General features: G+C 47.0%; 1 long non-coding RNA gene across 1 annotated transcript; it reads left to right on the forward strand.

The window, feature by feature from the left end:
• Window positions 1-305: 305 nt before the first annotated feature.
• Window positions 306-15,679, forward strand: LOC124249319 (uncharacterized). Its single transcript, XR_006891355.1, has 3 exons — window positions 306-599; window positions 10,728-10,854; window positions 15,221-15,679. It is a non-coding gene; the product is annotated as an uncharacterized LOC124249319 (long non-coding RNA).
• The last annotated feature ends 11,771 nt before the right edge of the window (window positions 15,680-27,450 follow it).

A 27,450-nucleotide genomic window follows, 5' to 3' on the forward strand; every position in this document is an offset into this window, starting at 1 on the left:
CTCTCCAGGCAGAGATGGCACTGATTGTAACTGACAGCTGGCTGAGCTGTCACTTCCCTTGAGCTCCTGTTGCCCCTCCAGAGCCCTTGTCGTCCTGCCTTGGGTCCCATCTGCAGAAGTAGCCACACTGAGCCTCCCCCGGGGCAGCCAGGGGCGTGTGGACCTGGAGGCTCGTCCACTGCAGAAGGATCCGTCTGCTCGTCTCTTCTCATCTGGAAGCCAGACTGAGCATCTCATGTCTGCATCAGTGCTCACTCACCACAACCCCACAGGCACTTGACCGGGGCCCCTGCGTCAGAGGGCTGGACCTGCCGCCCAGAGGAATTAAGTGACTTTCCAGAAGTCAGGCAGGGAATGACAGCTCAAATGTCTGGCTGCAGCTTTCTGACTAGTCCCATTCTCTTCCTCTGCCCTATTCCCATGATACCAAGAGCAGGAGCACAGACTCCCAGAGAAGAGAGGAGTCACAAACTCAGGCAGAAAGGATCCAAGAAGCCCTGTGGTTAACCCCTGCCTCCAGGGGAGATGAGGCTAAAATCCTGTGGATCTGGCTGGCTCCTGACATTGTAGCAGAGACGTCTCTGACAGGAGGAAGGAGGGTAAGCTGACAGGCTGTTCTGAGAGATATGGTACTTCCTGTCTTGTTTCTTTAACCCACCCATGATCCCAGTCCTGGGCCTGTCCTGCCCTACCCCCACCCCTGCTTCTTGTTAAAAGTCTGTGGTTTGCTTCAAAAAAGTGGCAGCCACTCCCAGCTTTTATGGCTCTGAGAACATCCAGACCAGTTGGGAGATTTTCTCTTCTCCTACACAGAAGGATGGGGAGGAGCCCTGGGAGCCTCACCAGGGAGTCCCTGAGTCTTGGGGAGGACAGTCCACAGGACGGGCCTCTGCCTTGTTACTGCAGCCTCCCTTGATTCGTATTGACTCAAAGGTCAAGGTGGATGTGTCCTCTGGTGTAAAAGCACCAGCCTGGTAAGGCTGGCAGTTCCCTTGGGGTGGAGGGAAGGGAGAGTGATTGGTGGTTATGTGGGTGCTGCTTTCCTTGAGTTTTGTGTTTTGTGCATTTTTATGTATGTGTTATTATACTTCACAATAAAAAAGTTAAAAGAAAAAGAACCCTGACTTAAGAGTCAGAGTATTTGGGTTCAGTCTTGGCTCTTCCATTGATTTGTCATGAGATCACAGGATAATCCGTTTAATCTCTCTGGTTCTCAGTTTCCACATCTATAAAATGGGGTCAACAAAACCTAAAACTCCCAGGGTGGTTGTGAGGGTTGAGTGAAAACTTGGATATTCTTGGTGCCCTGTAAGCTATAAAGCATGATTCACATGTAAAATATTGTTTGATTTCACGGAGATCCATATAAAGTTGGAGACGAGCAGAAGAGCAGAGGCTGCTGATGGGACTGGGGCCAGCAGCTGCTCTCCACTTTGAGGGGTGACGGTCGTGTTAGCTTCCCAGGCTGCCAGAACAAACTCCCACAGACTGCGTCGTTGAAAACAGCAGAACTGTACTTTCCCATAGTTCTAGAGGCTAGAAGTCTGTAATCAAGTTATCAGCGGGACACGCTCCCTAGGAAGGCTCCAGAGAAGGAGGCCTCCTGGTCTCTTCCTAGCTTCTTGTGGTCCCAGCAATCGTCAGTGCTCCTTGACTTGTAGCCACATTGCTCCTATTTCTGCCTCCATCTTTCCATGGCCTTCTTCTTTGTGTGTCTCCATATCCAAACCTCCCTCTTTGTTCTTTTATAAAGACACCAGTCACTGGATTCAGGGCCCACTCCAGTCCAATGTGACGTCATCTTAACTTGATTACATCTGCAAAGACCCTGTTTCCGAATGAGGTCATATTCACAGGTATCAGGGGTTAGGCCTTCAGTGTATTCTTTTAGAAGACACAGTCAACTCACTACATTGGGATTCTGGGTAGAGAGACAGAATTTGTACTCAGGCCACACTTCTACCATTTTGTGGCCTTAGGCATTGGCTCCTCCAGTCTAAAGGAGAAAGTAAATAGGAAATTAGAATGTGTTAGGTGCCTGTAGTGTGATGTGAGGGCTGTGAGGTCAACATGTCTTCCCTATTTTGCAGATAAGGAGACTGAGGCTGGGACAGGGCATGACAGTTACCCAGTCCCGCTGCCAGTAAGAATGGTTTCCTAGAACATGAGTGGTGATGGAGAGCACATTGACCCCTTCCGGAGTTCAAATTCAACACAGTCAAAGCTTATGACTTCATAAAATACCAGAGGGTTGATTCCTGGTCCCAGAGTGAATCAAAGGATAGGAGATTAAAAAAATAAACAGTAGTTGAAAGCAGAAACCAGGACTTGCACTGCCTTGTGGAAATGATTAAGAGTGTTAGACTCCTGAGAGAGGATGCACAGCCATGCAGTTCCCTCTGTGCAGCAGCCAGGTCAGCTTTGGTCATGTGATGTGGCCACGAAGGACAGTACAGATGAAAATCTCTGCTCTGTCTTCATCTATAGAGGCCCACAGCACCAGCCCCATAGTGCCCTGACCCCAGACTAGGCGACAACGTAGGTTCCCATCTTGGTTTTCATGTCGCTGTTGGATTTTCTGTGGGTGGTGGGCCTGTCCATGTGTCCACCACAGACTGAGAGACCCCCAGAGGCCATCTGGTGGAAATTCAGCACAACCCACCATCCTGGCACCTTCTGAATGTAAGCACTGTGCTAGAGATCCAGACGAGGGATTGGTTTCCGGCTCCAAGGAATTGGCCCTATTTCCTATAGACATTCCCTCTTCCGAACCCACTGCCCAGCTCCTTCCCAAGGGTCCAGTTCCCCAGCAGGTGAGGATTAATATTCTTTTGCTGACCCTTTCCCAGGGCCACAGCCACAGCTGTCAACAGTTCTGGTCACAGCTCCAGGTGCAGGGGAAAGGAAAAAAGTGGTGGTGTTTGCTCATCTAATAACTTTGAATAGAACCTTTCAGATGGACTTTGGGCAGGCTGGCCGCTGTCTAGCAGCCACAGAAACTGTTGCCAGGCATAGCAATGCCTTGGAGAAGTTGTTCCTTCCAGCCTCCCCCTCCAGCAGGCCAGTCCTCTGCAGAAGGCTAAAGATGTCCTAGGGCTCACCCCCCACCACTTGGGCTGCACTGGATGTGCCCAAAGGAGCCACAGCTGGAATTAGAATTCTGGAGGGCCCTTGGATCAATGGCTCCCAAACTCGAATCTATCTCAGAATCACCTGGGGAAGTGGTTCTCAGACTTGCATGTACATCTGAACCACCTGAAGGATTGTTAAAACACAGATTGCTGGGCCCCCCTCCAGAGTCTCTAATTCAGTGGTCTGGGGTGGAGAAGGAGGATTTACATGTATACGTTCCCAGGTGCTGACGATGACACTGGTCTGCAAACCACAATTTAAGGACACTGGTGTAGGCCAAAGTGTCGGGCCCCGGTCCAGGGGATTCTTAGTGAGAATAGGGTGGAACCAAGGAATCTGTATTTTTAATAAGCTTGCAGGTGATTCTGAAGCACAAGGTTTAGGAAACCAATGTCTTAGATCTACTTTGTTAAGTCGAGGCCCTAGGACTCCCAAAGATACCTCAGGGGATGCTGAGGAGGTAGACTTTGAGCCCAGTCAAGGCAAGCACAGTATCATACATAGAGACATCTCTGTGCTTGGCAACAAGCAGCATGAAAGAAGTGTGAAATGAGTTTATTGCTGAATGAAAGCTGGCACTTCCCCTGAAGTGAATGGGGATTTCTCACTTTGCTTTTTTAGTCGGGGGGACATTGGATACAGCTGGGGGTCCTGGTTGCAGTCTGGGACTTTGATCAGCCTGATTAGAGGATGTCTCCCCACTTTGCGTCTTATTTCTCCCCCAAATTTACCTCTTCTTAAAATGGGTGATGTCAATACCCCTCTGAGATTAGGAGGGAAAAAGAGTTGAACTCATAAGTAGAATTAGGAGCTTTGGGCTTCTTGTCCTATTTTGGGTTCAGCCTGGTGAACTGCAGTGGGACAAGAGAGACAGTGAAGAGCTGGGGGCTGCCCCCCAGGGTGTCAGGAACCTACTGGAGGATCCAGCTGCCAGGTCTGGGAGGGGTCCAGACTGGCTGGCAGAATATAGTGCACGGAAGGGGGTACAGCAGGTGACAGTCCAGGAACCTTTAGAGTTGGGTGTCCCAAAGCAAAACGGCCAGGTTGTCCCTGCAGGTGGGGCACAGTACAGAGATATGGGGTACACAGATGGGTGTGTACGGAAATTGTGGCAACCCAGTCCATTGAGGGGGCTTAGCCACTGTTAGGACTCTGGGTCCTGGAGAAGAAATGGAAAAAGCAAGGAGGGCAGACCGGTTTCAGCTCCAATGCTAGGTATAATGGATTGGTAGTGGCTGTCTGGAGCTCTGGGTCAGGAGGATTTTAAGTGTGGCTTCAGCAGAAAAAGTGGGAAAGAATGATGTGACTGACTACCAATGAGTGCTGTGGGTGCTTTGTGGGGATTTTCTTCCGCACCTTTAATCCCTCCTGTCCCGGTCCAGGACTTGGACAAGGACTGTGCTGTGGCCCCTGCTGGAGTAGGGACGAGGCAAAGCCACCTACAGGGACAGCCTGGACTGACTCATTCTGGAAAGAAGACAGATGGGCTCCTTGGGGCTCCCAAGTCCTGTTGGCAGGGCTGACCTCTCAGCCTAACCTCATCCATCCAGGCTCCTCTGAGGGACTGGCCAGGCCTGGAGAAGTCATTTGGGGAGTGTTTAAGATCAGAAGAAAAAGAAAATAGCCAGGATCTGGGAGATTCATTAACTTTTCTGTGCTGTGTCCTGACACCTGGTTTTCCGTTGGGGAAATTCATGGATGACTCTGCCTCCTTCTTGACCTCTGTGGTCCTGGCTGGGCCTCCTGACTTTGTTACTTCAGCTCATCCTTCAGAAGACAACTGTGCACCTCTTCAGGTAAAAATTAACACCCAAGACCTCCCACCACCCTACTCTCCAGCCTCCTGTCCCTTTGTAACCCCAGTTTCTGCTATAAGCCTGTGCACATTCCTATCTGAGGACAGAAGGGGTCGTGATGGGCCCACAATTAAGTCCCTGAAGCTGCAGAGTGGAGCCAATTAGTATGTAAGGCCCAAACAAATGTTGTGCAGCAGCCCGGGGAGACATCTGGTCTCAGGTTCCTGGGCTCTGAGCAGAGCTGGCCAGGGAGAGGCAGTGTTGAGAAAGCAGTCCCTCCCATCCTCCCACCCCCTCACACAGCAAGATTAGAGACAGCAGCCTCAGACTGGCACCCAGACATGAAAATCACCCCTAGGAGCATTGCCTCTTCCCAGGCTGGCTCTCTGAGAAGCCCCTCATTTCTTCACCAGGGGCCCAGGGCCTCTGTCAATTTTCCTCCCCTCACTATGGCACCACCTACCCTACCCCTGGGAAGTGGCCTTTCCAGCTCCCCCTCCCTGGCTCCCACCACCCTCCAAACGAAGGTTTTCTATTTAAAGGCGTCTCTATGTGGAGACAGACAGGAGGGAACAGAATGCTAGGGAATATCCCCAGAGGTTTCCTGAACCCTTTCTCCCAGGAAGAAAAGAGGCAGCTGGGCAGTGGCTGACCCACAGTGACACAGGAGGCCAGTGATACCCCCCACTCCAACTTTTCTTGGGGGCACATCTGCTCCTCTTAACAGGATTGCACAACATCCACACGTCCTCAGAGATCCACAAGGCCTAGTGGTGTCTGGCAATAGTAGGTGCTTGATAAATGTTTCTTCTCTCACTCATTTTCTTCAGCAACATTTATTGAGTGTCTTCATGTGTCAAGCTCGGGGACTACAATGATAGACATGATTGTGGAGGCCCTGCTTTCAAGGAACATGTGACTCGAGAAAGATGTGAACACATGTAATTGCAAAAGAGGGTCCAATAGTCACTGTAGGCCATGTTAGGGTGGAGAGTTACCTGAGGCTTCCCAGTGTAGGGGAGGAAGACAAGTCCTCTACCCTGTGGGTCCTTCTGGCTGGGCTACAAATTAAAGTCACATGAGCCAGAATGACAGGAGAAAATCAAACAAAGCTTTATAACATGTATACATGGGAGAAACCCAGGAAAGCTGAGTAACTGACCAAAATGGTGGATGCTCTCACCTTAAACGCCATCCTCAGCTAAAGACAGAGGAGGATGTTGGGGTGGGGAGAGGCAGTTATGGGAGATTACCAGAAAAGCACAGTAAACAAGAGTAAGGTTATTATGCAGACTTGAGTCCTTGCCTTCTGCATTGATAAGAGATTCTAGAGATAAGGTCATCCCCTCTTCCTGGTACAGAGAGGGAGACAGCTTCACAGATGGAGATGTCCCTTACAAATGTATGTCTCTTACAAAGGGTAGCTTCTACTTTTCAGAGCTTCTCCCATGTCTGCAGTTTCTTAAAAGTAACCAGCCCAAAATAATCCTTATGCCAAAGAGACACATTTTGGGGTGGCCTTCTAGTCCCCAACACCAGGGAGCCTTGAAGGATCAGGAGGATGTTATCAGGTGTCTACGCAGAGAAAAGACATGGCAGACAAAGGGAGCGGACATTGCCCTTCCTCAGGAGCATGGGTGAGCCAGCAATAAGTGATGACCTGAGTGGCCAGACTAAAATATAAATGGGGGAGGCCTGCCTTTCTCATCCCCTCCTCTCTGACCCCTTCATCATTCTTCTCTTGCGAGTGTGGTAGGCACTGGGGACAGACAGTGGGAAAGATAGAGCTCAGCAGTCTTCCATCTTCTTCCTCTCAGCTTTTCTCTAGACTCCTTTTCTCTTTTCAACCCCACACCTACTAACAAGGGAGAAAGGACCTGTTAGGGTGAGGCAATTCTATAGCACAATGGAGCTGCTAAATGAATGGCAAGCAATAGGATACTGGAGTATTTAAGGAAGCCATTTGGTGTAAAACTAATTTGGCCTGAACTTCTTTTTCCAAAAGGGCCTGATGTGGCCGTTGAGCATGCATTGTACATCTGCTTTAAGTATTCAGTATGTCCCAAAGACAAGAACAAAGCCCTTAAAGATAAGGATGTAACTCCCCCCTCATTTGCATTTCCTTAAGGATAGGCATCTAGACTAGGCATCCCTAGACTAGGAATTCACTGTTGGCTTGCTGCACTCACCTTGTGACCACTCACATCAAGACCACCAAGCTGCGGTGTTCACAGAGTTATGGAAATGCTGTATTGGCAAAGCCATCTCATGACTATTGTAAAAGTGACATTCCAATCATGTGTGATACATGCTCTTCGACAATATATAATCACTCTGCCCACTCCCCCTTCTTTGGAATGCTCCCTTCCTTTGTGAAAGGACTCTCCTGGGCTATATGGTCCTCATATTTGGCTCTTAATAAACTCACCCTAATTTTGATTTACAGATTGGTTATGGATTATTTGCATCAACAGAGCAGAGATTTTGGAGTAAGACTTTCTGAGATCAAATTTAAGCTTTGTACTTACTAGCTGTGTGATCTTAGGAAAACCCTATCTGTACCTCAGTTTCCTAATCTGTAAAATAGAGATAATAGTAGTGCCTACCTCATAAGGTGACTGTGGGAAGGAAATAAAAGATTCAGAACACTTAGAAATAGCACTGGGAAGTGGCTAGGAAGTGCTGCTATCATTACTGGCCCCCCTCTCCTCCTCTCATTCTAGAATTCTGAGTTATGGCATCTCAGAGTCTCTGGAGCATCTCTCATCTCAGACTCCGTAGAACCAACTCCCTGAGTCAATAGTTCTCAGATGTTTCTGTGCATCTGTATCACCTGAAGACCTGCTGGCCCAGCCAAGGGGACTCTACTCAGAGATTCTAATTCAGTGCTTCTGGTTTGGGGCCCACAAACTTATAATTTTAATAGCCTTTCCAGGTGTTTCTGATGAACATCAAGGACATGAACTTTGTGGAAGCCAGTGGTTTCCCTGCTCAGGCTTAGGGACTGGACATTATTACTCCTGCCAGATTAACTGGTCTGGATTAACTGAGACTTCATTACCTTAGAGAAGTGGGGGGAGGGATGGGGAGACCTGCATGTGTTTGCATTTTGTTAGCCATCAGAAAGGGACGTGGACAATTTGGTGTGATAGAAAAAGGGTCAGTGAAAATGATGTAGATTTCCATCACGTGTGACTTGAACACCACGACCTCAGCTTGCAGTCCTCTAGCCGTGGTGGAACCGGGAGTGGCTGAGTGTCAGAAGGGACCAGAGAAGCAGAGGCCTCTGAGCCAGATTTCTTTACCACCTTGATAAGACCTGCACCGCCTTCTGGCTCAGGACTTCTGGCTGCCCTCCTTGCCCGTATTCTCCAGCACAGCTCCATAGTTCTCTCTGCTCAACCCAGCAGGCTGCTTCCTAAAACACAGCTGTATCATGCCACCCACCCCACTGCTCAGTGTTACTTGGGTCACAGGACTGCCTTTTTTTTTTTTAAAGACTTTATTTTTTTCCTTTTTCTCTCCAAAGCCCCCCAGTACATAGTTGCATATTCTTTGTCGTGGGTCCTTCTAGTTGTGACATGTGGGACGCTGCCTCAGCGTGGTTTGATGAGCAGTGCCATGTCCGCGCCCAGGATTCGAACCAATGAAACACTGGGCCACCTGCAGCGGAGCGCGCGAACTTAACCACTCAGCCACGAGGCCAGCCCCAGGACTGCCTTTTAAGGCCTTTCATAATCTACTCCTCCTCCCTGATTTAATATAAGACAGTTCTGCTCTTCAAATCAGCTGAGAGTAGCTAGAAACATACAAGCTGAGCACAGAGGGGTTAAAATGAAATGGGAAGTGAGAGAAATGTCCTAGGGGTGGCTGGAAGGACATGATATCAAGGTGATGGGTCTCTGGGGAGATGGCACCAGCCATTGAGCCACTCGTGAAATAAACACAAAATGATGCTGTGGAACAGAACAGCCAGTAAATGGTACCAGTGTCACCACATTCCTCTGTACCAGTCAATCCTGGCACTCGAGACCCAGTGAGGCCTCAGAATGCTTCTCAAGAGATTGCCAAGGGGACCAGTCCAATGTACTTGGATTAATGTAGAGATGACATCTAGTGACCATCCCCTTCTAGAAGATCGAGTGAAGCAGTTGAGCTTCTCCCAGCAGTAGACCCAGCCTTACCTAGCTCTGGGGAAGATGCTACAGGCAAAATAGAACCATGAGAGGTGCAGACGTGGGCAGACTGGTTGCTCTTCTTCCTGGGCACACAGCTACCCTACATATTCCAGCCTCCCTTGTGAAATCCCTGGGGCCATGTGAGTGGGTTCCAGCCAAAGGAATGAGAAGAAGCTACGTGCCAGTCTGGGCCTGGCCATGAAGGCTTGAGCACAGTCCTCTGTGATCCTACCCTTCCATCTGTGGAGCCAGAGGCTGAAGATGGTGGAGCCATAGGATGGAAGGAAACTAAATACCAGCCACTGCTTGGAGGAGGGCTGCTTGCCAGTCAAGAAGACCCATTATGGACTTTACGTGAGGAAGAAATAAATTTATATCATATTTTAGCCATACGTATTTTTAGGTTTATTTGTTATAGTAGTTGATATTGTCTTAACTAATATAAGGAATGAGGGTAGAACTTCCAAGCCTGAGAGACCTTGATTAAGAATGAAAGAAGGACAATGCAGCGAAGTCTAGGTTACAGGAGGGAAGTCCTTTCTTGTCCAGGGCTCCAGGAAGAAGAAAAAGAAGAGGACCCAGGAGTGCTGGGGGAGCAGAGTTAGACACAGGCTAGCCCGGAGCAAGGGGGTGGAAGAGAGGGACAGAAACGCGTGGAGTGGCTGAGACACGGATCCTGAGAGCGCACAGCAGCCCTTCCCCTGGCTTCTCAGGGCTCCTGACCTGCTCCCTCCTTTTTCCTCTTTGCAGCCTCTCCACTCCACCCTCTTTTTTGGCTCCTGCATTCCTCCCATTTTCTGCCCAGAGGAGAACCATGCCTCTTTTGTGGAGGAGGGCCAGAGAAGACCAAGAAATGCCAGCCCCGAGAAAGAAAGAACTTAAAATGATTCTAATGTAGCTGAGGAGAGGCGCTGCCTTTCACATTTGCCTTTCACAACAAATGTGAGGCAAATCAGTCACCCTTCACGGCTGGTTCTCAGAGGAGGGAATTTGTGCTCTGAGGCTAGGAGTCTCAGCCGAGATTTTCATGCATTTCAAGGTGGAGAAAACTTTTTTAGTTAAAAACTGTCTTAGTGTTGATCCAAAGGGAAATTGAGCCAAGTGAGCTACAAAGTAATTTCTGACCTTGGGGAAGTGGAAGGCAAAACCCAGCCAGCCCGGAGGCCTGGAGGGAGGGCTGAGAGGGTCATTGTGTGCCTGCAGGTTCTGTTCACTCGGATAAGATGGTGTTTAAAGGTAGTGTTTACCAAGCTGTGGCCTCTGAGGGAGCATAACGGTTTCCAGAAGGGGTAGGGGGGTCTTCGTGGTATGCACGGCAGCAAACCTCTGACTTCTTCAGGGCCTTCCATGAAGGAGAGCTTCAAAGAGTCTAGGCTCTGGAGCTCCCTCGAATACAAACGAATGGTATATTTTCTTCATAGAAGTGCTCTGACCTTGGAAGCAATAGTTGAGGCAAGAAGAAGTAGAAAAAACAAGAACAATTTCCTTGAAGAGAATTCTGTAATATATTGTCAGGTCCAGAACTGCCTGAGAACGAGTAGCAGCTGTGTAATACAGAGGGAAAAGCACGAGCCCCAGAGTCCCAGAGTTGTGAAAAGGTCTTTATTTCACCCTCTTTTAGGAGTAATAATTTTTCTGGTTACACGATTGCAAGTTGAGAGGTTTTTTCCTCAGTGTGATTCCACTGCCTCTGGCCTCCGTCGTCCGCTGGGAAGTCCACGGTCAGTCTGAAGGCCCCGCCTTGGCAGGTGAGCTCTCTTTTCTCTCTCGCTGCCTGTAAGATCTTCTCTTTGAGTCTATTCTTCAGATTCTTGGAAACGTGTGTAGGTATGAATGCCTTTTCTGCTTGGTACATGTTGTATTTCTCTACGTGCAGATTCATGTCTTTCTTCAGTTTTGGAAGAATTCTCTTCAAATATTATCCCTCCTCCATTCACTTTCTTCTCTCTTCTGGGATTCTGATTAGATGTTTATTCAATTTTTTCATTCTATTCTCCGTTATTGCTGAATGCCTTTTCATATTTTCTTATTTTCTCTCTTTGTTCTGTATTTACACTTTGCTAATTTGTTCAGATTTCTCTTCTAGTTTATTAATTCTCTCTTCAGCTGTGTCCAATTTTCTGTTAATCTCTTTATGGGGTTTTAAAATGGAACCGTTATTTCACCTATGAAATATCTTTGTTTCTTTCTCAAATATGCCTGTTGATTTCTGGTAACCTCTAGTTCTCTGCTCATATTTGTCATTCCATTTTCAAATTTCTTTAAACTTTTTATATATCATGACTTTATATTCTGTCTTTGATCATTCAAATACCTGATGCCCTGTGGGAAGGCAGGAGGCTAGATCTGTTGTGGTAGTTTATTTCTTGCGTGTTTGGTGATCTTTGAATGTGAGCTCATATTTGCTTGATTTTAATTTCTGAAAAAGCTGGAGAACTACAATGAAGATGTTTTCCTCGGTGAGAATTTGCATTTGCTTCTGCCCAAAACTAGGGTCACTCCCAACCAGGGACCACTTTATACCCCAGTGAGTCCTTGCCTTGGGTTCAGCCCCCCTGCTTTGTCAATGGCTCAAAGCTTAGTCTCCTAAAGGCAGCCCTGAGCGCAGCATCTGTCCTCTGGGCAACACGCACCTTTTACTTACGCTTACCATTCACAGTACAGGTTTTAGTTTATGGTTTTTAAGGCCTTTTTTGGTCCTTCTAGAGTTATTTACCGTGAGTCTGGCATTGAAATAACAATTGTGTTTTGTGTGGGATCGAGTGGTTTTATAGCAAAAGCCTTCAGAATTTCTAGTCCATCAAACTGCTGAAATATGAAGTCAAGATCTAAATTTGTACCATCTCTGACGTGTTCTAGCTGTATGATCCGGGTAGGGAACTTAATATTTTGAGTCTCAATTTGACTGTCTCTGAAATGGCATTTAAGACGACCTGCGTGTGGTTCTCACCCACTTTCCCACTGCCACATATTGCACGTTGTAACGGGCGATGTTCACGTGAATGACACACTAAATTTTTATAATACGTAAAACAATTTTGCAGGGAAGTAACGCACTATGATAATCTCTATTTGCTACAACTATTAATGTGTCTGAGATGTAGTTACTACAGGCACAGATAAGATCTCATGTTATGTGAAATTTGCCTTTACTAATTTTTTCCCCCACCCAAAATGGCATTTTGGAACACAAATCAACAGAAGACTTATTGTGGAATAACCTTGATTCTCTTTGAATTCTAACACAATGTAAAAATCATAAATAATTTTAAAACTGGTGTTCCAAGGAGGCCTTTAGCTTGCAAGGAGCTCACTCAAGCTGCTTTAGGGCAAACGTGGGCTGGTGGTTGTTCTGAAAGCAGGAGGCCATTAGGATTCGGCCACTTCCTCCCCGCTACCCCGGTGTCTTCACTTCTCTCTCTGTGTCTTCTTTTATAGCCTCAGTTCACTCCCAGTTTCTGCTCCCTCATAACCTCATCTTGCACATGACCTCCTGGCCTTTCCCTTCGCTCTATATCATAATCTTTCCATCTCAACTTCCTCCTTCCAGTAGTTCCCAGCTCGGATTCCTGAAAGCAACCATCTCAGTTAATCTTGTCAACCAGGGCTGGCCAGGCTGTGAACTGGCTGCCGTTGGGTCACCCTGCCCTGATTAACTGTATCTGAGGAGACAGAATCACAAAGTTACGGGGGCTGTGGCAGGGCAATTTCCTTAGAAGTCCTTGGCATAGCAGACTTTTACTTAAGACACACTTTACAGTTCTAGAGGGAACGAGAGAGCAAGGTGTTACACCAATGTGTCAAGACACTGTAATTGAGAACTGCTGGTGATTGTGACAAACAAGGAGCTCAGCAGCTGTCAACATACCAGGTGCTCAATAAGTGTTAGTTCCCTTCCTGCCAGAAGCTTCCCAACCCCAAATCCATGAGGACAGCTGGTGTCCTGAGGCTCCCCTCCAGCTTTGGGTATTCACGGAATGAGCACACGCATCTGAAAGTACTCCCGGCAGTTTGGAAGCCTCAAAGTCTGCCCATTTCAGCCCTAACCCCATGTACGTAAGCAGTAAGAAGCAGCACTGACTCCTCTGAAGGGACACGGAGCTTGGAGCTGAGTTGGCAGGACCAGGATAGCCTAAAGGCTCACAGCATGGACTCTGAAGCCATGCCACTGGGTGTCATTTACTAGCTATAAGACCTTGGCCAAATATCTTTACTTCTTTGTGTCTCATTTTCCTCATATGTGAAATAAGAGTAATAATTCTCCTCCCACAGTTATGGTAGAGATTAAATGAGTTGATCCACGCAAATCCCTCAATCCATGCCATCACAACAGATGCTCAATAAGCATAAGTTACCGTATTGTTAAAACTCCCAGAGGTCGTCCTGCTGATCATATGCCCATCTGTGATCCTCCTTCTAATTCACCTCAGAGAGCTATGAGTCTCCTCTTAGAATTACCTGGAAGAGACTGCACAAGCACTTCAGAAAGTCCTTATATCTCATGGCCCATAAAGTAGAAGAGACATTTTCCCGTGGTTCTAACCTCATTCTGCTACAACACAATCTGCTGTTTTCTTTGTGTTTCCTTGTCCTCAAAAGTAAGAAGGGTGTGGCCATCTGGCCCCTCACCCATGTGACAAATGGATCCACAGCTAGAGACAAGCTCCTTCCTTTGAATGGTGGGAAGAGCGCTAAGATGTTCTCGAGGCAGATGGCGCAGCTGGAGAGAAGCAAGGGAAGCCTGGTACATCCACACTGCTCCTTCAGGGGCCCTGCCTCCCACCTTCCCTCACAACCTGCCCTCCACAGAACTTTTAGCTTCAACTGAATGATGACATCCTGTCCCTGGATGAAACCGACAATGCTTATCATCGCAGAAAAATGCAAATATTTGGTATTAATGGAAAATTTTTTCCATTACACATAGGGAGAACATAGGGAGTCTTTAAAAAGAAATGTTTAGATTTTTTTTTTTTTTTTGAGGAAGGTTAGCCCTAAGCTAACTACTGCCCATCATCCTCTTTTTGCTGAGGAAGGCTGGCTCTGAGCTAACATCTGTGTCCATCTTCCTCTACTTTATACGTGGGATGCCTGCCACAGAATGGCATGCCAAGCGGTGCCATGTCCACACCTGGGATCCAAACTGGCAAACCCCGGGCCGCCGAGAAGCAGAACGTGCGAACTTAACCGCTGTGCCACCGGGGCAGACCCCTAGGTATATTTTTTTTAAAAAACCTTTCTTCAAAATGTTTTAGTTCCTGTATGTTTAGAAGATGATGACATTCTCCAAGCCTTTCAACCAGGTTTATGAAAACCACTAGGCTCATTCCGCACACACACAGTCACATCAGCATATGCAAAGGCGCGGACAGAGGAACACACACGACTCCACACACTTGGATTCTGTATGCACTCAAACACACAGCATCAACAAAATGGTACTCACATGTGCCTGTCTACACACACACACACATATGCACAGGTACCTGCAAGCATTCCGGTTCACAACAGATGGCTACACTATACCCTAACACACATATATGAACAAATAGAAACTAGTAAATAGAGCCACTGCTGTCGTTTCACTGGCATATGTAACATGGAGTGCATGCACACAGCACATCTTTAGTGTGGCCTATTCACCATCAGGTTTGGAGGTAGGAAAGAAAATTGCATACTTTCAGGGACACTCAGAAATCTAGCTAAATTCCTAAACCTGCAAAATTCCTTGTCTCCTCCTTCTGTCCTTGGCCCTCAAGTGAAATGACTGAGTGTGGCGTAGAATTGGGGCTGTAGGGTTTTTCCAACTCGGGACAGTGGATGCTTGAACGGAGGCCCTTGGAAGAGTCCCATGAGTCTAAGCGGTGTCCACTATGAAAAGAGAAAAAACAACTCCACCACTGGGAATGAAAATCCAAAACCCAGCAAGTTTATCCTGTCCTAGATCCAAGGAACGACCAGGTGCTGATTAATTCCCGGGGGAAGGGGGAGAGCAATGCCAGCACAGACTGAGGCCGGTTGTGGGAGAGAGACGGGAGGGCAAGAGGGAGGAAAGTCTGAATCTATAAGCTTTCTTTGTATACAAACCAGACTCAGAAGTTTTCTTTATTTCAGCTGGAACTCACCTCGCAGCGGCCCTGTTTACTCACCTACCAGCTGCCTTCCTTAGAACCAGTTTTGTTCCTGTTCAGAAGGAAACCAGGCAGAGTTGGGAAAATATTTCCTCAGCCAGCTCTGCAGCCCCACTGTCTGGCGGAGGCCATCTGGCCGGGATGCACTCCGAGGGAGTAAACGCAGGATTGCCCTCTCCCCGCACGACGGGGCAGAGAAGACGGCAGGTCCCAAGACGGGCTGCTACTGTGCTGGTTCTAACTCATCTCCGGAAGTCCCCAGAGTCCAGCAGTGTGTTGGTGATGTTTCACCACCGGCTCCCTGGGAGGGTGGGGGTGGGTGTTGATCTCCATGGACAATTTGGAACTACCAAAAGTGAACTCACGGAACACGGAGTTAGCAAGAGATGCACAGTAGCACTCCACTGTGCAAGATTTCTACCATACGGATATCATAGATGTACATGACCCCAAGAGCATAGATAAGAAAATGCAGTAAAATAATTAGCAAGCGATGAGTTTTGAGTATTTCCTGCCTTTGTTTTTAATGTGATGTAATTGTGAGTTTATATAATTTAATTTCAAATGGTCTCTGCCTTTAACAACCAGCTCACCACAACCCAGAAAACTGAGCAGTCAGTTCTTGTGAGCCGGTGTGGGCTGGCTCCGAGCACCGCTGCTAGAGCCTCTCTTTTACTCAGAGTCAGAGAATAAATGCGTTGCTGTTAAAATCGCTCCCATTAGAAGCCAAGGCCACATCACCAAGGAAGGTTTACGGTAGGCTCCGTTTCCTTAAGGAGATTCTGTCTTCAGAAGGCAGAACAGACACCTGCTTGGAAAAGAACAGAGACCGGAAAACACCAGCTGTTTTGGGTTCTTTTGGCTCTGCCACCACATGGACTTGACCAGTGTCTCGATACACAAGTCAGGAGCTCCCGCCTTGCCCAGCCAGCCCCTAAGTGCATGTACTTCAGCTTACTTAACCAGAGTTTGACAACTTTTAGTTTTATTCCCTTAAGGCCCTTGTGCTCTAAGGCTAGTGCTCTGGCTGGAGTTTTGTGGCATCATCTGCATCTCGGGAGTTTGCCATTTTAGCTCGTGGGTCCTGGAGGGGGTGTGGCCTGTCCTGCTCTTTCCTGGACCCACTTAGAGGAGCCGGAATACTGCTTGTCTCCCAAAACTCTCCCGTGGGGACATTCGTACGTGAAAGAGAGAGCATTTTACCCAGCTGGGGTCAAGGGGTCTGCGTGTCCACTCTAGCCTCTTATCTTCTGAAAAGTTACTGAGCTTTATCCAGAGTGCACAGGTCCAGAGGAAAAAAGAGTGTAGGGACTGAAACTTGGGGAGAAAAGTCCTACGAGTGGTGCTGCAGGGCCAAGAATTGACGTAGATTTCCAGCTCCAGCAGTTTCTAAAGGAGGTACACAACATGGCAGGCATGGGAGGGTCAGATAACAGACAGTCGGAGGCCTCTTAAGGGTTTAAAAGGTGGAGAGGTGGGAGTGGGCGGTGTTGATAATTTGTGTCTTCCATTTCAGGGTTGTCTGTGACGGCCGCCTACAGACACACTCAGTCCCCTAATTCTTCAAACTTATCAGGACCTTTGATACGTTGGACCTGAAGTTTAGTGTCCCGCACCCCCGCCCCCAACCTGCCTTCACTTCTCTCCTCACCCAGAGCAGATTCTAGGGCCCTTCAGCGTAATCACGCCTCGTGCATGTCCCTGTCTTCCTCCGACACACTCACTCAGTCAAACCCTAACCTTAGGTAGACCCAGCACTCCATTCCCAAGCAAGCACACATGGTCAGAGGAAAACCACAGCTGCTTGGACTGGTCTTCGCCTACATGCAAGATGACTCATCTCTAATGAGCCTCAGTGCTGCCCAGAAATCCAGCTGCACTTCCCTCGTCAGTTCCCCACTATCCCCAGCTATGTGGATGAACAGCTCCTGCTCCTATCCAGGCAGGTCCCTCCCCTGAAACACTGCGTTGATCTCATCTTCTGTCCACCCTCAACCTTCGGTCCTACACTTGTCCCCTCTGTCTCTTAAAACATCCTTTTCTTCTCTACTGGATCAAAACTCTAAATTTCTTATACCATTAAGGCTTCTCTCTCTCTCAGCCCCTGTCTGCTTCAGGTCAGAAGCTGCAGGGGCAGGACGGATGGTGATAAGCTTACCCTCTATTTCCCCACCTGGCCTGTCTCCTCATCCTCCCCTCCCTCATTAGGCTGCCCCATGTCCCCCAAGGCTGCTGCTCAGGAAGAGGGAGGAGATCCAAGGAGGAGGAAAGATCGTACTTGATTGGTACCGCTGTAGGATAGTGCTGGTGTCTTCTGGCTTGGTGGATGTTTAAAGCTGCCTTTCTTCTCTTGGGTCTTACACATGTTTCTTGGTGCTGCCCCTGTGGGGCTCCTCTGATGGCAGCTTCCTTGGTACAGACTATGCCCTTCCTCTGGTCGCCCATTCACCACTCCTCCCCTAGCTCCTGGTGTCCCTTGGTCCACACCACACAGACTTGCTGGGACCCCAAGGATCCTCCAAGCAGTCTTCATGGGCAGGACACCTTTATGGAGCCCCAGGATGCCACCCCTGTGGCGGGCTCCTGTCAGCATTTCTCTCCTACCGCCATGAGAGTCCAGCTACTTCCCAACACAGCTCCCCACTCTGCTACGCCAAGGCCCTAGCCAACCACAGTCTCTTGTCTTCAAGACCTTTACAGGCCTGAGTCCAGCACCGGTCTGTCTGCTATATTCCCCAGGCGGCCCCTTAAAGCCCTCACTTGGTTTGCTGTGAACGGCAAGCCTCTCCTCCACAACTTTCTCCATAAAACTCAAGTCCCATCCCCCCTTCAATCCCAACCCTGTAACACCCTCAAAGTGGCTGATGTGCTTAGAGTTGCCACGGGTTGTGAGAGACGTCCTTCACAAGTCCCGCACAGATGGTTCAGCACCTCACTCTGGAATGTGGGGTCTCTCAGCACCTATTGCTTTGTGCTAAGCCTTTGGGCTCTCAGTCAAAACTGAGGGAGAAAGAATTGTATTTTAGCATCTCGTTACGTATATCCATTTCTATCCATAAGTAAATAATGTGGATTATATAAAGCTCATGGGTTGAGAAAGAAAAGACAACAAGAAGGAAGTAGTGAAAGTAATTGTAAAGTCACTGAGTCCATCGAGGCTGCTGTAACAGAACGCCGTAGACTGGGCAGGACTTTATTCTCTCACAGTGCTGGAGGCTGGAAGTTCAAGGTCTCGGTGCTGGCAGATGCACTGTCTGGCGAGAGCCCACTTCCTGCTTCATGGACAGCCGACTTCTCGCTGTGTCCTCCCGTGGCTGAAGGGCAATGGACCTCTCTGGGGTCTCTGACAAGGACACTAGTCCTATTCACAAGGGCTCAACCCTTATGACATAACCCCAGAGGCCCTGCCTCCTAACACCACTGCATTGTGCGGTGGGATTTCAACATATGAATTGGGGGAATGCAAACATTCAGTCTACAGCAGTCGTTTCCATGGTCGAGCACCAGAGCAAAGGACCATGAACACCCTCCAATCTCCGTTTCTCCCAACATGTGGCCACTCATCTCTTCCTGGGTTCCTGTGTACATGCAACCCATTTCTTGAGGCAACTTGAATGAGCCTCTTTTTCTTGCCTCCCAAAACCCAGCCAGAGAACCCTCTAAAACTGGATTTGCTTCTCACCAAACACTTCTCTGTAGGACTGCTTCCCCAGACACCCCTGATTCCATCTCGCCCAGCCCTGCCCTCCAAAGCTAGGCCCAAGGACAGCTGGGGCGGCTTCAAACAGGGCCACTAAAGCCTGAAGCCAGCAACAACACAGCGGCTCTCAGGGCTCCAGCAGGGCTGGTCGGAACCTCTTTGCCTAATATTTGCTGATCGCTTCATAGGAAACCGCTGTTTGTAACAACAGCAAGACAGGGGCAGGAAACTTGCAGTGGACGATGAGGCCAGGGCAGCCTGGAGACCTTCCTCAGAGGCAGAACCGAGTTCTTTCTCAGGACAGGCTGTGGCTTCCCCTGTAGGCCAGAAAGTGCTTCTCCTTCCTCAGACTCTTTTCTACTTTTTATATCGCCTCCTTTTCCTCTTTTTGGTGGCACTGCCCCTGCGTCTACTCCATGCTCTTGAGGAACTTTTATCTTCTTTTTCTCCTCCTGGTGGGTGGCATTCTGCAGGATGTCCGCTCCTGCCCGTGTCCGCCTTTCTGTTCTGGTTTGTTTACTAAGGACGCATCCTTTTGTTGTCTTTCCCTTCTCGTGTTCTGTTCCCTTGAAGGTCTTAGTTTTTATTTGCCTTTACTTATTCATGTTGTTTACTTTTTTATACATAATTTTACTGTTTCCTTGTAAATATTTAATTATTTTTACTTTTAAAAAAGATTCTTACTTTCTAGTTTAAAAAATATTAAGATTTTTTTCTGTTTTATCATTTTTAAACTCCTGTTCCTGGCTTAAAAATAGTTAATTTTAATTTCCTTCTCTTCCTCTGTTTTTAAGTTGATACTTAGTTTTGTGAGTTGTTTCTATCATAGACAGCAGGGAGAGTGGGTCCAGGAGTGATGGCAGTAGGACGAGGCCACGCGGCACCAGGGGGTGACGGGGCCCCTCCCCTGTCCTCTGAGCTGCTTGGCAGGCTCCCTCCAAGCCCCCTGAGGCCTCAGGTCCCTCCATACCAGCCACGGTCTGGCTTTGGGGCGCTCTCGCTGGCATCTTCAGTGGGCCAGCTTTCTTCTACATACGGTCACTGTGGTGCTGTAGCACCCAGATGCTTCACACCAGGCACCCGCCCATGGTCTGGGCAGGGGAAGGAGGCAGAGCAGAGCCAGTGTGAGGGAAGCACGGGTGAATTCTCCGCACTCTTCTGTTGAGGTTTCGTTGGCCGGAACTGCGCATCCACAGCTCCGCGGGAGTCTGGCCAGTGAGAATAATACAGAACTCTGTAAGTCAAGACCTTTAATTTTTCTTTTTGTCTTGCGAATCTCAAATTTACAGAGAAGTTGCAAGAACAATACCAAACACTTTGTTTCCTGAACCACTGAGAGTAAGTTGCCAACTGATGCCCCAGCGCCCTGAATATTTAATGTGTGTTTCCTACAAACAAGGACATTCTCCCACATGTTGCACAACCACAGCCCAGCCCGGACGTCAGGAAATTGATGCTGGTGAGGTCCCACCTTTAGTCTCCAGACCCCATTAGTGTTTGCCCTCTGTCTTGAGAACCTCCCTTACAGCAACGGCCCCGGGCTTGGAGTCATGCGCTGCACTTAATGGCAATGTCTCCTTAGTCTCTTCCATCTGGACCAATTCCTCAGTTTTTCCTTGACTTTCAAGTGTGTCAACTTTTTTTTTTCGATGCTGAGGAAGATTCACCCTGAGCTAACATCTGCTGCCAATCTTCCTCTTTTCTTATGTGAGCCCCCACCACAGCACGGCCAGTGACAGACGAGTGGTGTAGGTCCGTGCCCAGGAACCAAACTCTGGCCACTGAAGCAGAGTGCGCTGAATTTAACCACTAGGCCACCAGGGCTGGCCCGCTGTGTATCAACTTTTGAAGACTCTAGACGAGTTATTTCGTCACTGTCCCTTGCGGGTTTCTTTGCTTCCTCCTGCTTAGATCAGGTCATGCTCCTTTGGCAGGAATGTCACAGGACAGACTGTGTTCTGCTCACTGCACCCTGTCAGGTGAGGCTCAGGTTCACTCTGTCATTGCCAAGGAGACTCTGACTTCCCATGGCACACTGCCCCTTACATGGGACCTTTACTTGCCCTGTCTAGACTGATGCTGCCCTCCTCCTCTTCAGGAACACCTTCCCACACCCCTCCCCTGGACTCCAACACTTTTTTGGGTTAGGGTTAGATGGATACCCTTCTCACCCTGTCGGATGCTGATTCCCCACCTCAGTGTCCCCCTACCCGTGTGGGCAGCTTACTGTTCTGCTTGGGCTCTGACACCGCAGGCCAGCCCCCGCCACACACAATGTGACACCCTCCTCACCCTGCTGGGCTCCGACACCCTACACCAGGCTGCCCCTCTCCATGGAGGCCAACCTTGCTCTGCCTTATCTTAACAGCCTCAGGACTGAACTGTTCAGGAAGGGCAAGGAACAAGGCTGCTTTTAAAAATCTTTACATAGTTACTCAGATTTTTTTAAGATACAATGCTAACTAATGCTCGTGGTGCTTGCTAGGTGCTAGGCATTGTCCTAAACCCTGTACACTGAACCCACACCTCTATAGGAGTTTGTATAATTATAACCTCTAGTTCATAGATGAGGAAACTGAGGCACAGAGAGTGACTTGTCCAGGGTCACACAGCTTGTAAGTGATAGAACCGGGACTCAGGTGTCTCGATTCTAGAGTCCATGCTATTAACCACTCTGCTGTACCTCATGCTGCAAACAGAGCTCGTCAGATCCAATTAAGCTCCACAGTGAACTGCCCTTGATTTCCTTCCCTTCCCGGTGATTCCCAGAGAAAACACCACAGTCATTTGGTGTAAGGTATTTCTATGCATGTATCTGTACTTTCACTATGCATTTAGTATTCCTTTACATGCTTTTAAATTTTATAAATATTATGCTTACTGTATTAATCTTGCAAATTTCTTTTCTTCTCCATATCATGATTTTGAGATGTATGCATATTGCAATGTGTAGCTTTAGTTCATTCCTTGAAATTGCTGTATAGTATATTTTAGGAATATACTACAACTTATCCATTTTTCTGTTGATGGGCATTTAGGTTCTTTACAATTTTTCACTATTAAAAATATTGCTGAAATAAACATTTTGGGCTTTTTTATGCAATTGTACAAGTGTCTTTAGAATATGTGCCTAACAATGGAATAAGCTACGTGTGCCTTCGACTTTGCCAAATAATTTTTCCAAAGTGGTTTTAGCAGTTTACGTTCCAACTAGGGGCAAATGAGCTCACTTTTTTTCATTTCATTGCCAGTGTCTGATGTTGTCCGACTTTTACATTTTTCCAGTCTGATGGGTGTAAATGTTCTCATTAATTTCCTAATTTACATGTCCCTGATTACTCCTGAAGTTGAGAATATTTGCACAAAAGTACAGAATTTGGGGTTTTCTCTTTGGTGAACTATCTGTTCACATCATTTGCCTGTTGGGTTTATAGTTTTCTTACTGATTCTGAGGAGGTGTTTTAATATGACGTGGGTATAAACACTTTCTTCAGTTCTATATGTTATAAATAATTTCTCCTGTTGTGCAGCTTGTCTTTCCATTTAATATATGGCATTTATGTTGTACAGAAGATTATAATTTTCAGGTAATCAAATTGATTACTCTTTCCTTTTATGGTTTACATTTTCTGTGTTGTTTAAAAATGTCTTCCCCACACAAAAGGCATAAAGATATATCCGTATTTTCCTTTAAAAGTTTTAAAGTTTTGTTCTTGAAACATCAAGGTATCTACTCCACCTGCAATTTACTTTTGTGAACGTTCTGAGGTAAAGAGCCAGGTCTGTGTTTTCCTGCGAATGCCGATCATCTCTGCATCCTTTGTTTGGACGTCTGTCTCTTCCCCGTTGATCACGAACACCCTCTCTTTTTTTTTTTTTTTGTTTAAAGATTTTATTTTTTCCTTTTTCTCCCCAAAGCCCCCCGGTACATAGTTGTATATTCTTCGATGTGGGTCCTTCTAGTTGTGGCATGGGGGACGCTGCCTCAGCGTGGTTTGATGAGCAGTGCCACGTCCACACCCAGGATTCGAACCAACGAAACACTGGGCCGCCTGCAGCAGAGCACACAGACTTAACCACTCCGCCACGGGGCCAGCCCCACGAACACCCTCTCTTTTATTTACCAAGTTCCCACAAGCGTGGGTCTCTGTCTGGGTTCTCTAACTATTCTACTGGACTGTTTGTCTCTCTTGTACAAAGACCACACTGTCTTAACTATGGTAGTTTTTAAAAACAAATCCTTGTATCTGTTAGGACAAGATTCCCTCCTTCTGTCATGGCTGAACTTGGCTCTTTGCTTCTCCATAATAATTTTATAATTGGCTTGTCAAGTTTTTGTGTGTTAGCTTTTTTACTTTATTGAGGTATAATTGTACAAAAACTGCACGTTTTTAATGTGTACAATTTAGTGAGTTTTGACATATGTGTATATCCATAAAGGCATCGGCACAATCAAATAAATGACTATACCTGTGGCAGACAGACTCTGAGACAACCCCTGATTGTCCCTGCCTTCTGGTAACCATGCTTCCGTGTATTCCTGCTCTGGTCTGAATGTCTGTATCCCCCTAAAATTTGTATGTTGAGATCCTAAACCCCAATGTGATGCTATTAGGATGTGATTAGGTCAAGAGGGCGGAGCTCTCATGAAGGAGACTAGTCCCCTTATAAAAGAGACCCCAGAGAGCTAGCTCACCCCTTCAACCATCTCCTTCCTATTGGTTTCCTCTTCCCATTTCCTTCAGCCACGTGAGGACACAGCAAGACGCTGCAGGCTATGAACCAAAAAGTAGGTCCCCGCCAGCCACCAGACAGAACCTGCCAGCTCCATGAGCTTGGGCTCCAGCACTGTGAGAGATAAATGGCTGTTGTTTTTGAGCCTCCCAGTCTATGGTATTTTGTTATAGCGTCCCGAATAGACTGGGACAATCCCCTTGTGTGGGCAGGACCTGTGACGTTTCTAACAAATAGAATACAGCAAAGATGATGGGATGTCCCTTCTGTGATTATGATACAACCTTATGGTTGTAATTTCCATCTTGCTAGCAGACTCTCTCCCTTTCTGGCTTTGATGAAGCAGGCTACCATGCTGTGAGCTGCCCAGTGGGGATGTCCACATAGCAGGAACTGAGCCTCCAGCCAATAGCCAGTAAGAAAGTGAGGCCCTCAGTCCAGCAACCCCCAAGGAACGGAACCAGCCAACAGCCACATGCTCTTGGAAGCAGATCACCCCCCAGTCCAGCCTTGAGCTGAGACGGCAGCCCCAGCCCATACCCTGACTACAGCTTTGTGAGAGACCCTGAGACAGAGGACCCGGGTGAGCCACGCCTGTATTCCTGACCCATGGAAACGGTGAGGTGATAAATGTGTGTTGTTTTAAGCTGCTAAATTTTTTGTAACCTGTTATGCAACAATAAAAAATCTAATACAGTATCCAGCACTCCCCAAAGTTCCCTTGTGCCTCTTGGCACTCCATTCCATCCTTCTTGCCTGACTCCGTCTCCAGGCAACCACTTGTCTGCTTTCTGTCACTAGAATCTAAGTTTCATTTCCTAGGATTTTATGTAAATGGAATCAAACACTATTTGCTCTTTTTTGTTTAGTTTCTTTCACTGAAGATAATCTTGAGATTCACCCGTGTTGATGCATCAATAGTTTGTTTCTTTTTACTGCTGAGTAGTGTTCCATTATTTGGACATATCTCAATTTGTTCATCCATTCACTTTTTGATGGATATTTGGGTTGTTTCCAGTTTGGGGCTTGTACTAGTTTTCTTGTTGCTGCTGTAACAAATTACCATAAACTTAGTGGCCTAAAACAATGCAAAATTATTCTTTTACTGGGAGTCAGAAGTCCAAAATAAGTATTAAACACTGAAATCAGAGCATCAGCAGAGCTTGTTCCTTCTCCAGGGAGCGTCTGCTCCTTGCCTCTCCTCGCTACTAGAGGCTACTGCTGTGTGCTCATCACGCCAGCGCCTTGCATCTGTGGCCTCATCTCCTGACACCGACTCCTCCTGCCTCTTATAAGGAACCTGTGATTATGTGAGGACCGTATAATCCAGGATCATCTCCCCATCTCAAGTGCCTTAACTTACTCACACTGGCAAAATCCCTTTTGCCGTAGAAGGTAACATTCACAGATCCCAAGCATCAGGACATGGACATCTTTGGGGACCATTTTTTTCAGCCTGCCACAAACCTATTACAAATAAAGCAGCTCTAAATATTTATGTTCAAGTCTTTGCGTGGACACACACTTTCATTTCTTTTAGGTAAAGATTGAAGCATGGAATGTCTGGGTCATATGGCAGGTTTACGTTTAACTATCTAAGAAACTGACAAACTTTTCCAAAGTGGTTGAATCATTTTCTGTATCTGCCACCAGTGTATGAAAGTTCCATTTGCTTCAAATCCTCAATACTGCTTAACACGTTAAATCTTTTAAATTACATCCATTCTAGAGGGTATGTAGTAGTATCTCTTTGTGGTTTTAGTTTTCATTTATCTAATGACTGATGATATTAAGCATCTTCTTACGTGCTTATTTGCTATCCATATGTTATCTTTGGTGAAGCATCTCTTCAAATCTTTGTCTATCTTTTAATTGGATTATCTGTCTTGTTATTCAATTTTAAGAAGTTTTTTTTGCTCTCTAGATATAAGTTCTTTGCTTGATATATGTTTTGCAAGTGTTTCCTCCTAGTCTGTGGTTTGTCTTTTTATTTTTGTAGCAGTGTCCTTTGGAACAGCAACGTTTTTGTGGTAGGGAGAATAATGGCCCTCCAAAGATGTCCACATCCTAACCCTGTGATCTGTGAATATATTGCCTTACATGGAATAAAGTTTGCAGATTAAATTAGGGCGACTAATCTGCTGACTTTAAAATAGGGAGATAATTCTGGATTATCTCGGTGGGCCCAATGTAGCCACAAGAGTCCTGAAGTGGAGGAAGCAGCCAGAAGAGATCAGAGAGATGCCATGTGAAAGGACTCCGCTCAGTACTGTTGACTTTGAAGATGGAGGAAAGGGCACAACCAGGGAATGTGGGAAGTCCAGAGACTGGAAAAGGCTGGGAACAAGTTTCCCGAGAGCCTCCAGAAAGGAGCTCAGCCCTGCCCACATGTTGACGTTCGGCCCAGTGAGACCTGTGTCACACTTCTGACCTACATGACAAATCTGTGTTTTTGTAAGCCACTAAACTTGTGGTAATTTGTCACAACAGCAATAGGTAGCTAATAGAATTTGAATTCTGTATACAGTGTGAGGTGGTTTTTTGTTTTGTTTAATTTGTTGTTGTTTTGTTTTGTTTTTGCAAATGATTATTTAGTTGTTCCAGCACAATTTATTGAAAATTTTATTTTTCCCCATTGAATTGCCTGTGTACCCTTTTTGAAAATCAATTGGCCGTGTATGTGTGAGTCTATTTCTGGGCTCAGTTCTGTTCTATTGATTCATACGCCTGTCTTTATGCCAACACCATAGTGTCTTGATTAATGTAGCTTTATAATATATCTTGAACTTAGACAGTATAAATCTTCCAAGTTTTTCTTTTTTTCCAAAACTATTCTGGCTATTCTAGATCTTTTCCATTTCCATATAAACTTCTGCAAAAAGCCTGCTGGGACTTTGATTAGAATCATGACTCTCTAGATCACTTTGGGAAGAACTGACAACAATATTGGCTCTTCCAATCTATTGTGATATTATGATTCATTTCTTATTACAAATATTTGGTTCTCATCCCCTTTTCTGGTACAAAGCTCTTATAACCCTTGGAATTTCCTAAGCAATGAGAGTGACAAAGATGTCTTTTGTTGCGTTAATTAGGTGACTTTGGGACCCCTACCTGAGGATGGGGCTGGTTGCCAGGAGAACAAACTAAGTGATTAGAGGTTTGGAACGCAGAGTCCCTCCACCTGCCTTCTGGGGAAGGAGAGGGGTTGGAGATTGAGTTTAATCACCCATGGGCAATGATTTAATCAACCGTGACGAGGGAATGAAGCCTCTGGAAAAACCCAAAAGGGCGGGTCTGGAGGGCTTCCTGGTTGGTGAACACGTGGAGATTTCCGCTTGTGGAGAGCGGTGTGCTCCGAGAGGGCGTGGACGATCGGTGCTCTCTCCCCATACCTTGCCCTGTGTATCGCTTCCATCTGGGCCTTCCTGAATTATAACAAACCCATAATCTAGTGAGTAAGTGAGTTTCCTGAGTTCTGTAAGCTGCTCTAGCAAACTTTTTTTATTTTTAAGATTTTATTTTTCCTTTTTCTCCCCAATGCCCCCTGGTACATAGCTGTGTGCTTTTAGTTGTGGGTCCTTCTAGTTGTGGCATGTGGGACGCCGCCTCAGCATGGCCTGATGAGAAGCACCATGTCTGCACCCGGGATCCGAACTGGTGAAACCCTGGGCCACCGAAGCAGAGCGCGTGAACTTAACCACTCGGCCATGGGGCTGCCCGAGCTCTAGCAAACTAACCAAACCCAAACAGGGAGTTGTGGGAACCTCTGATTTATA

This window comes from Equus quagga, chromosome 13, assembly GCF_021613505.1.
Source record: "Equus quagga isolate Etosha38 chromosome 13, UCLA_HA_Equagga_1.0, whole genome shotgun sequence".
Taxonomy (NCBI): Eukaryota; Metazoa; Chordata; class Mammalia; order Perissodactyla; family Equidae; genus Equus; species Equus quagga.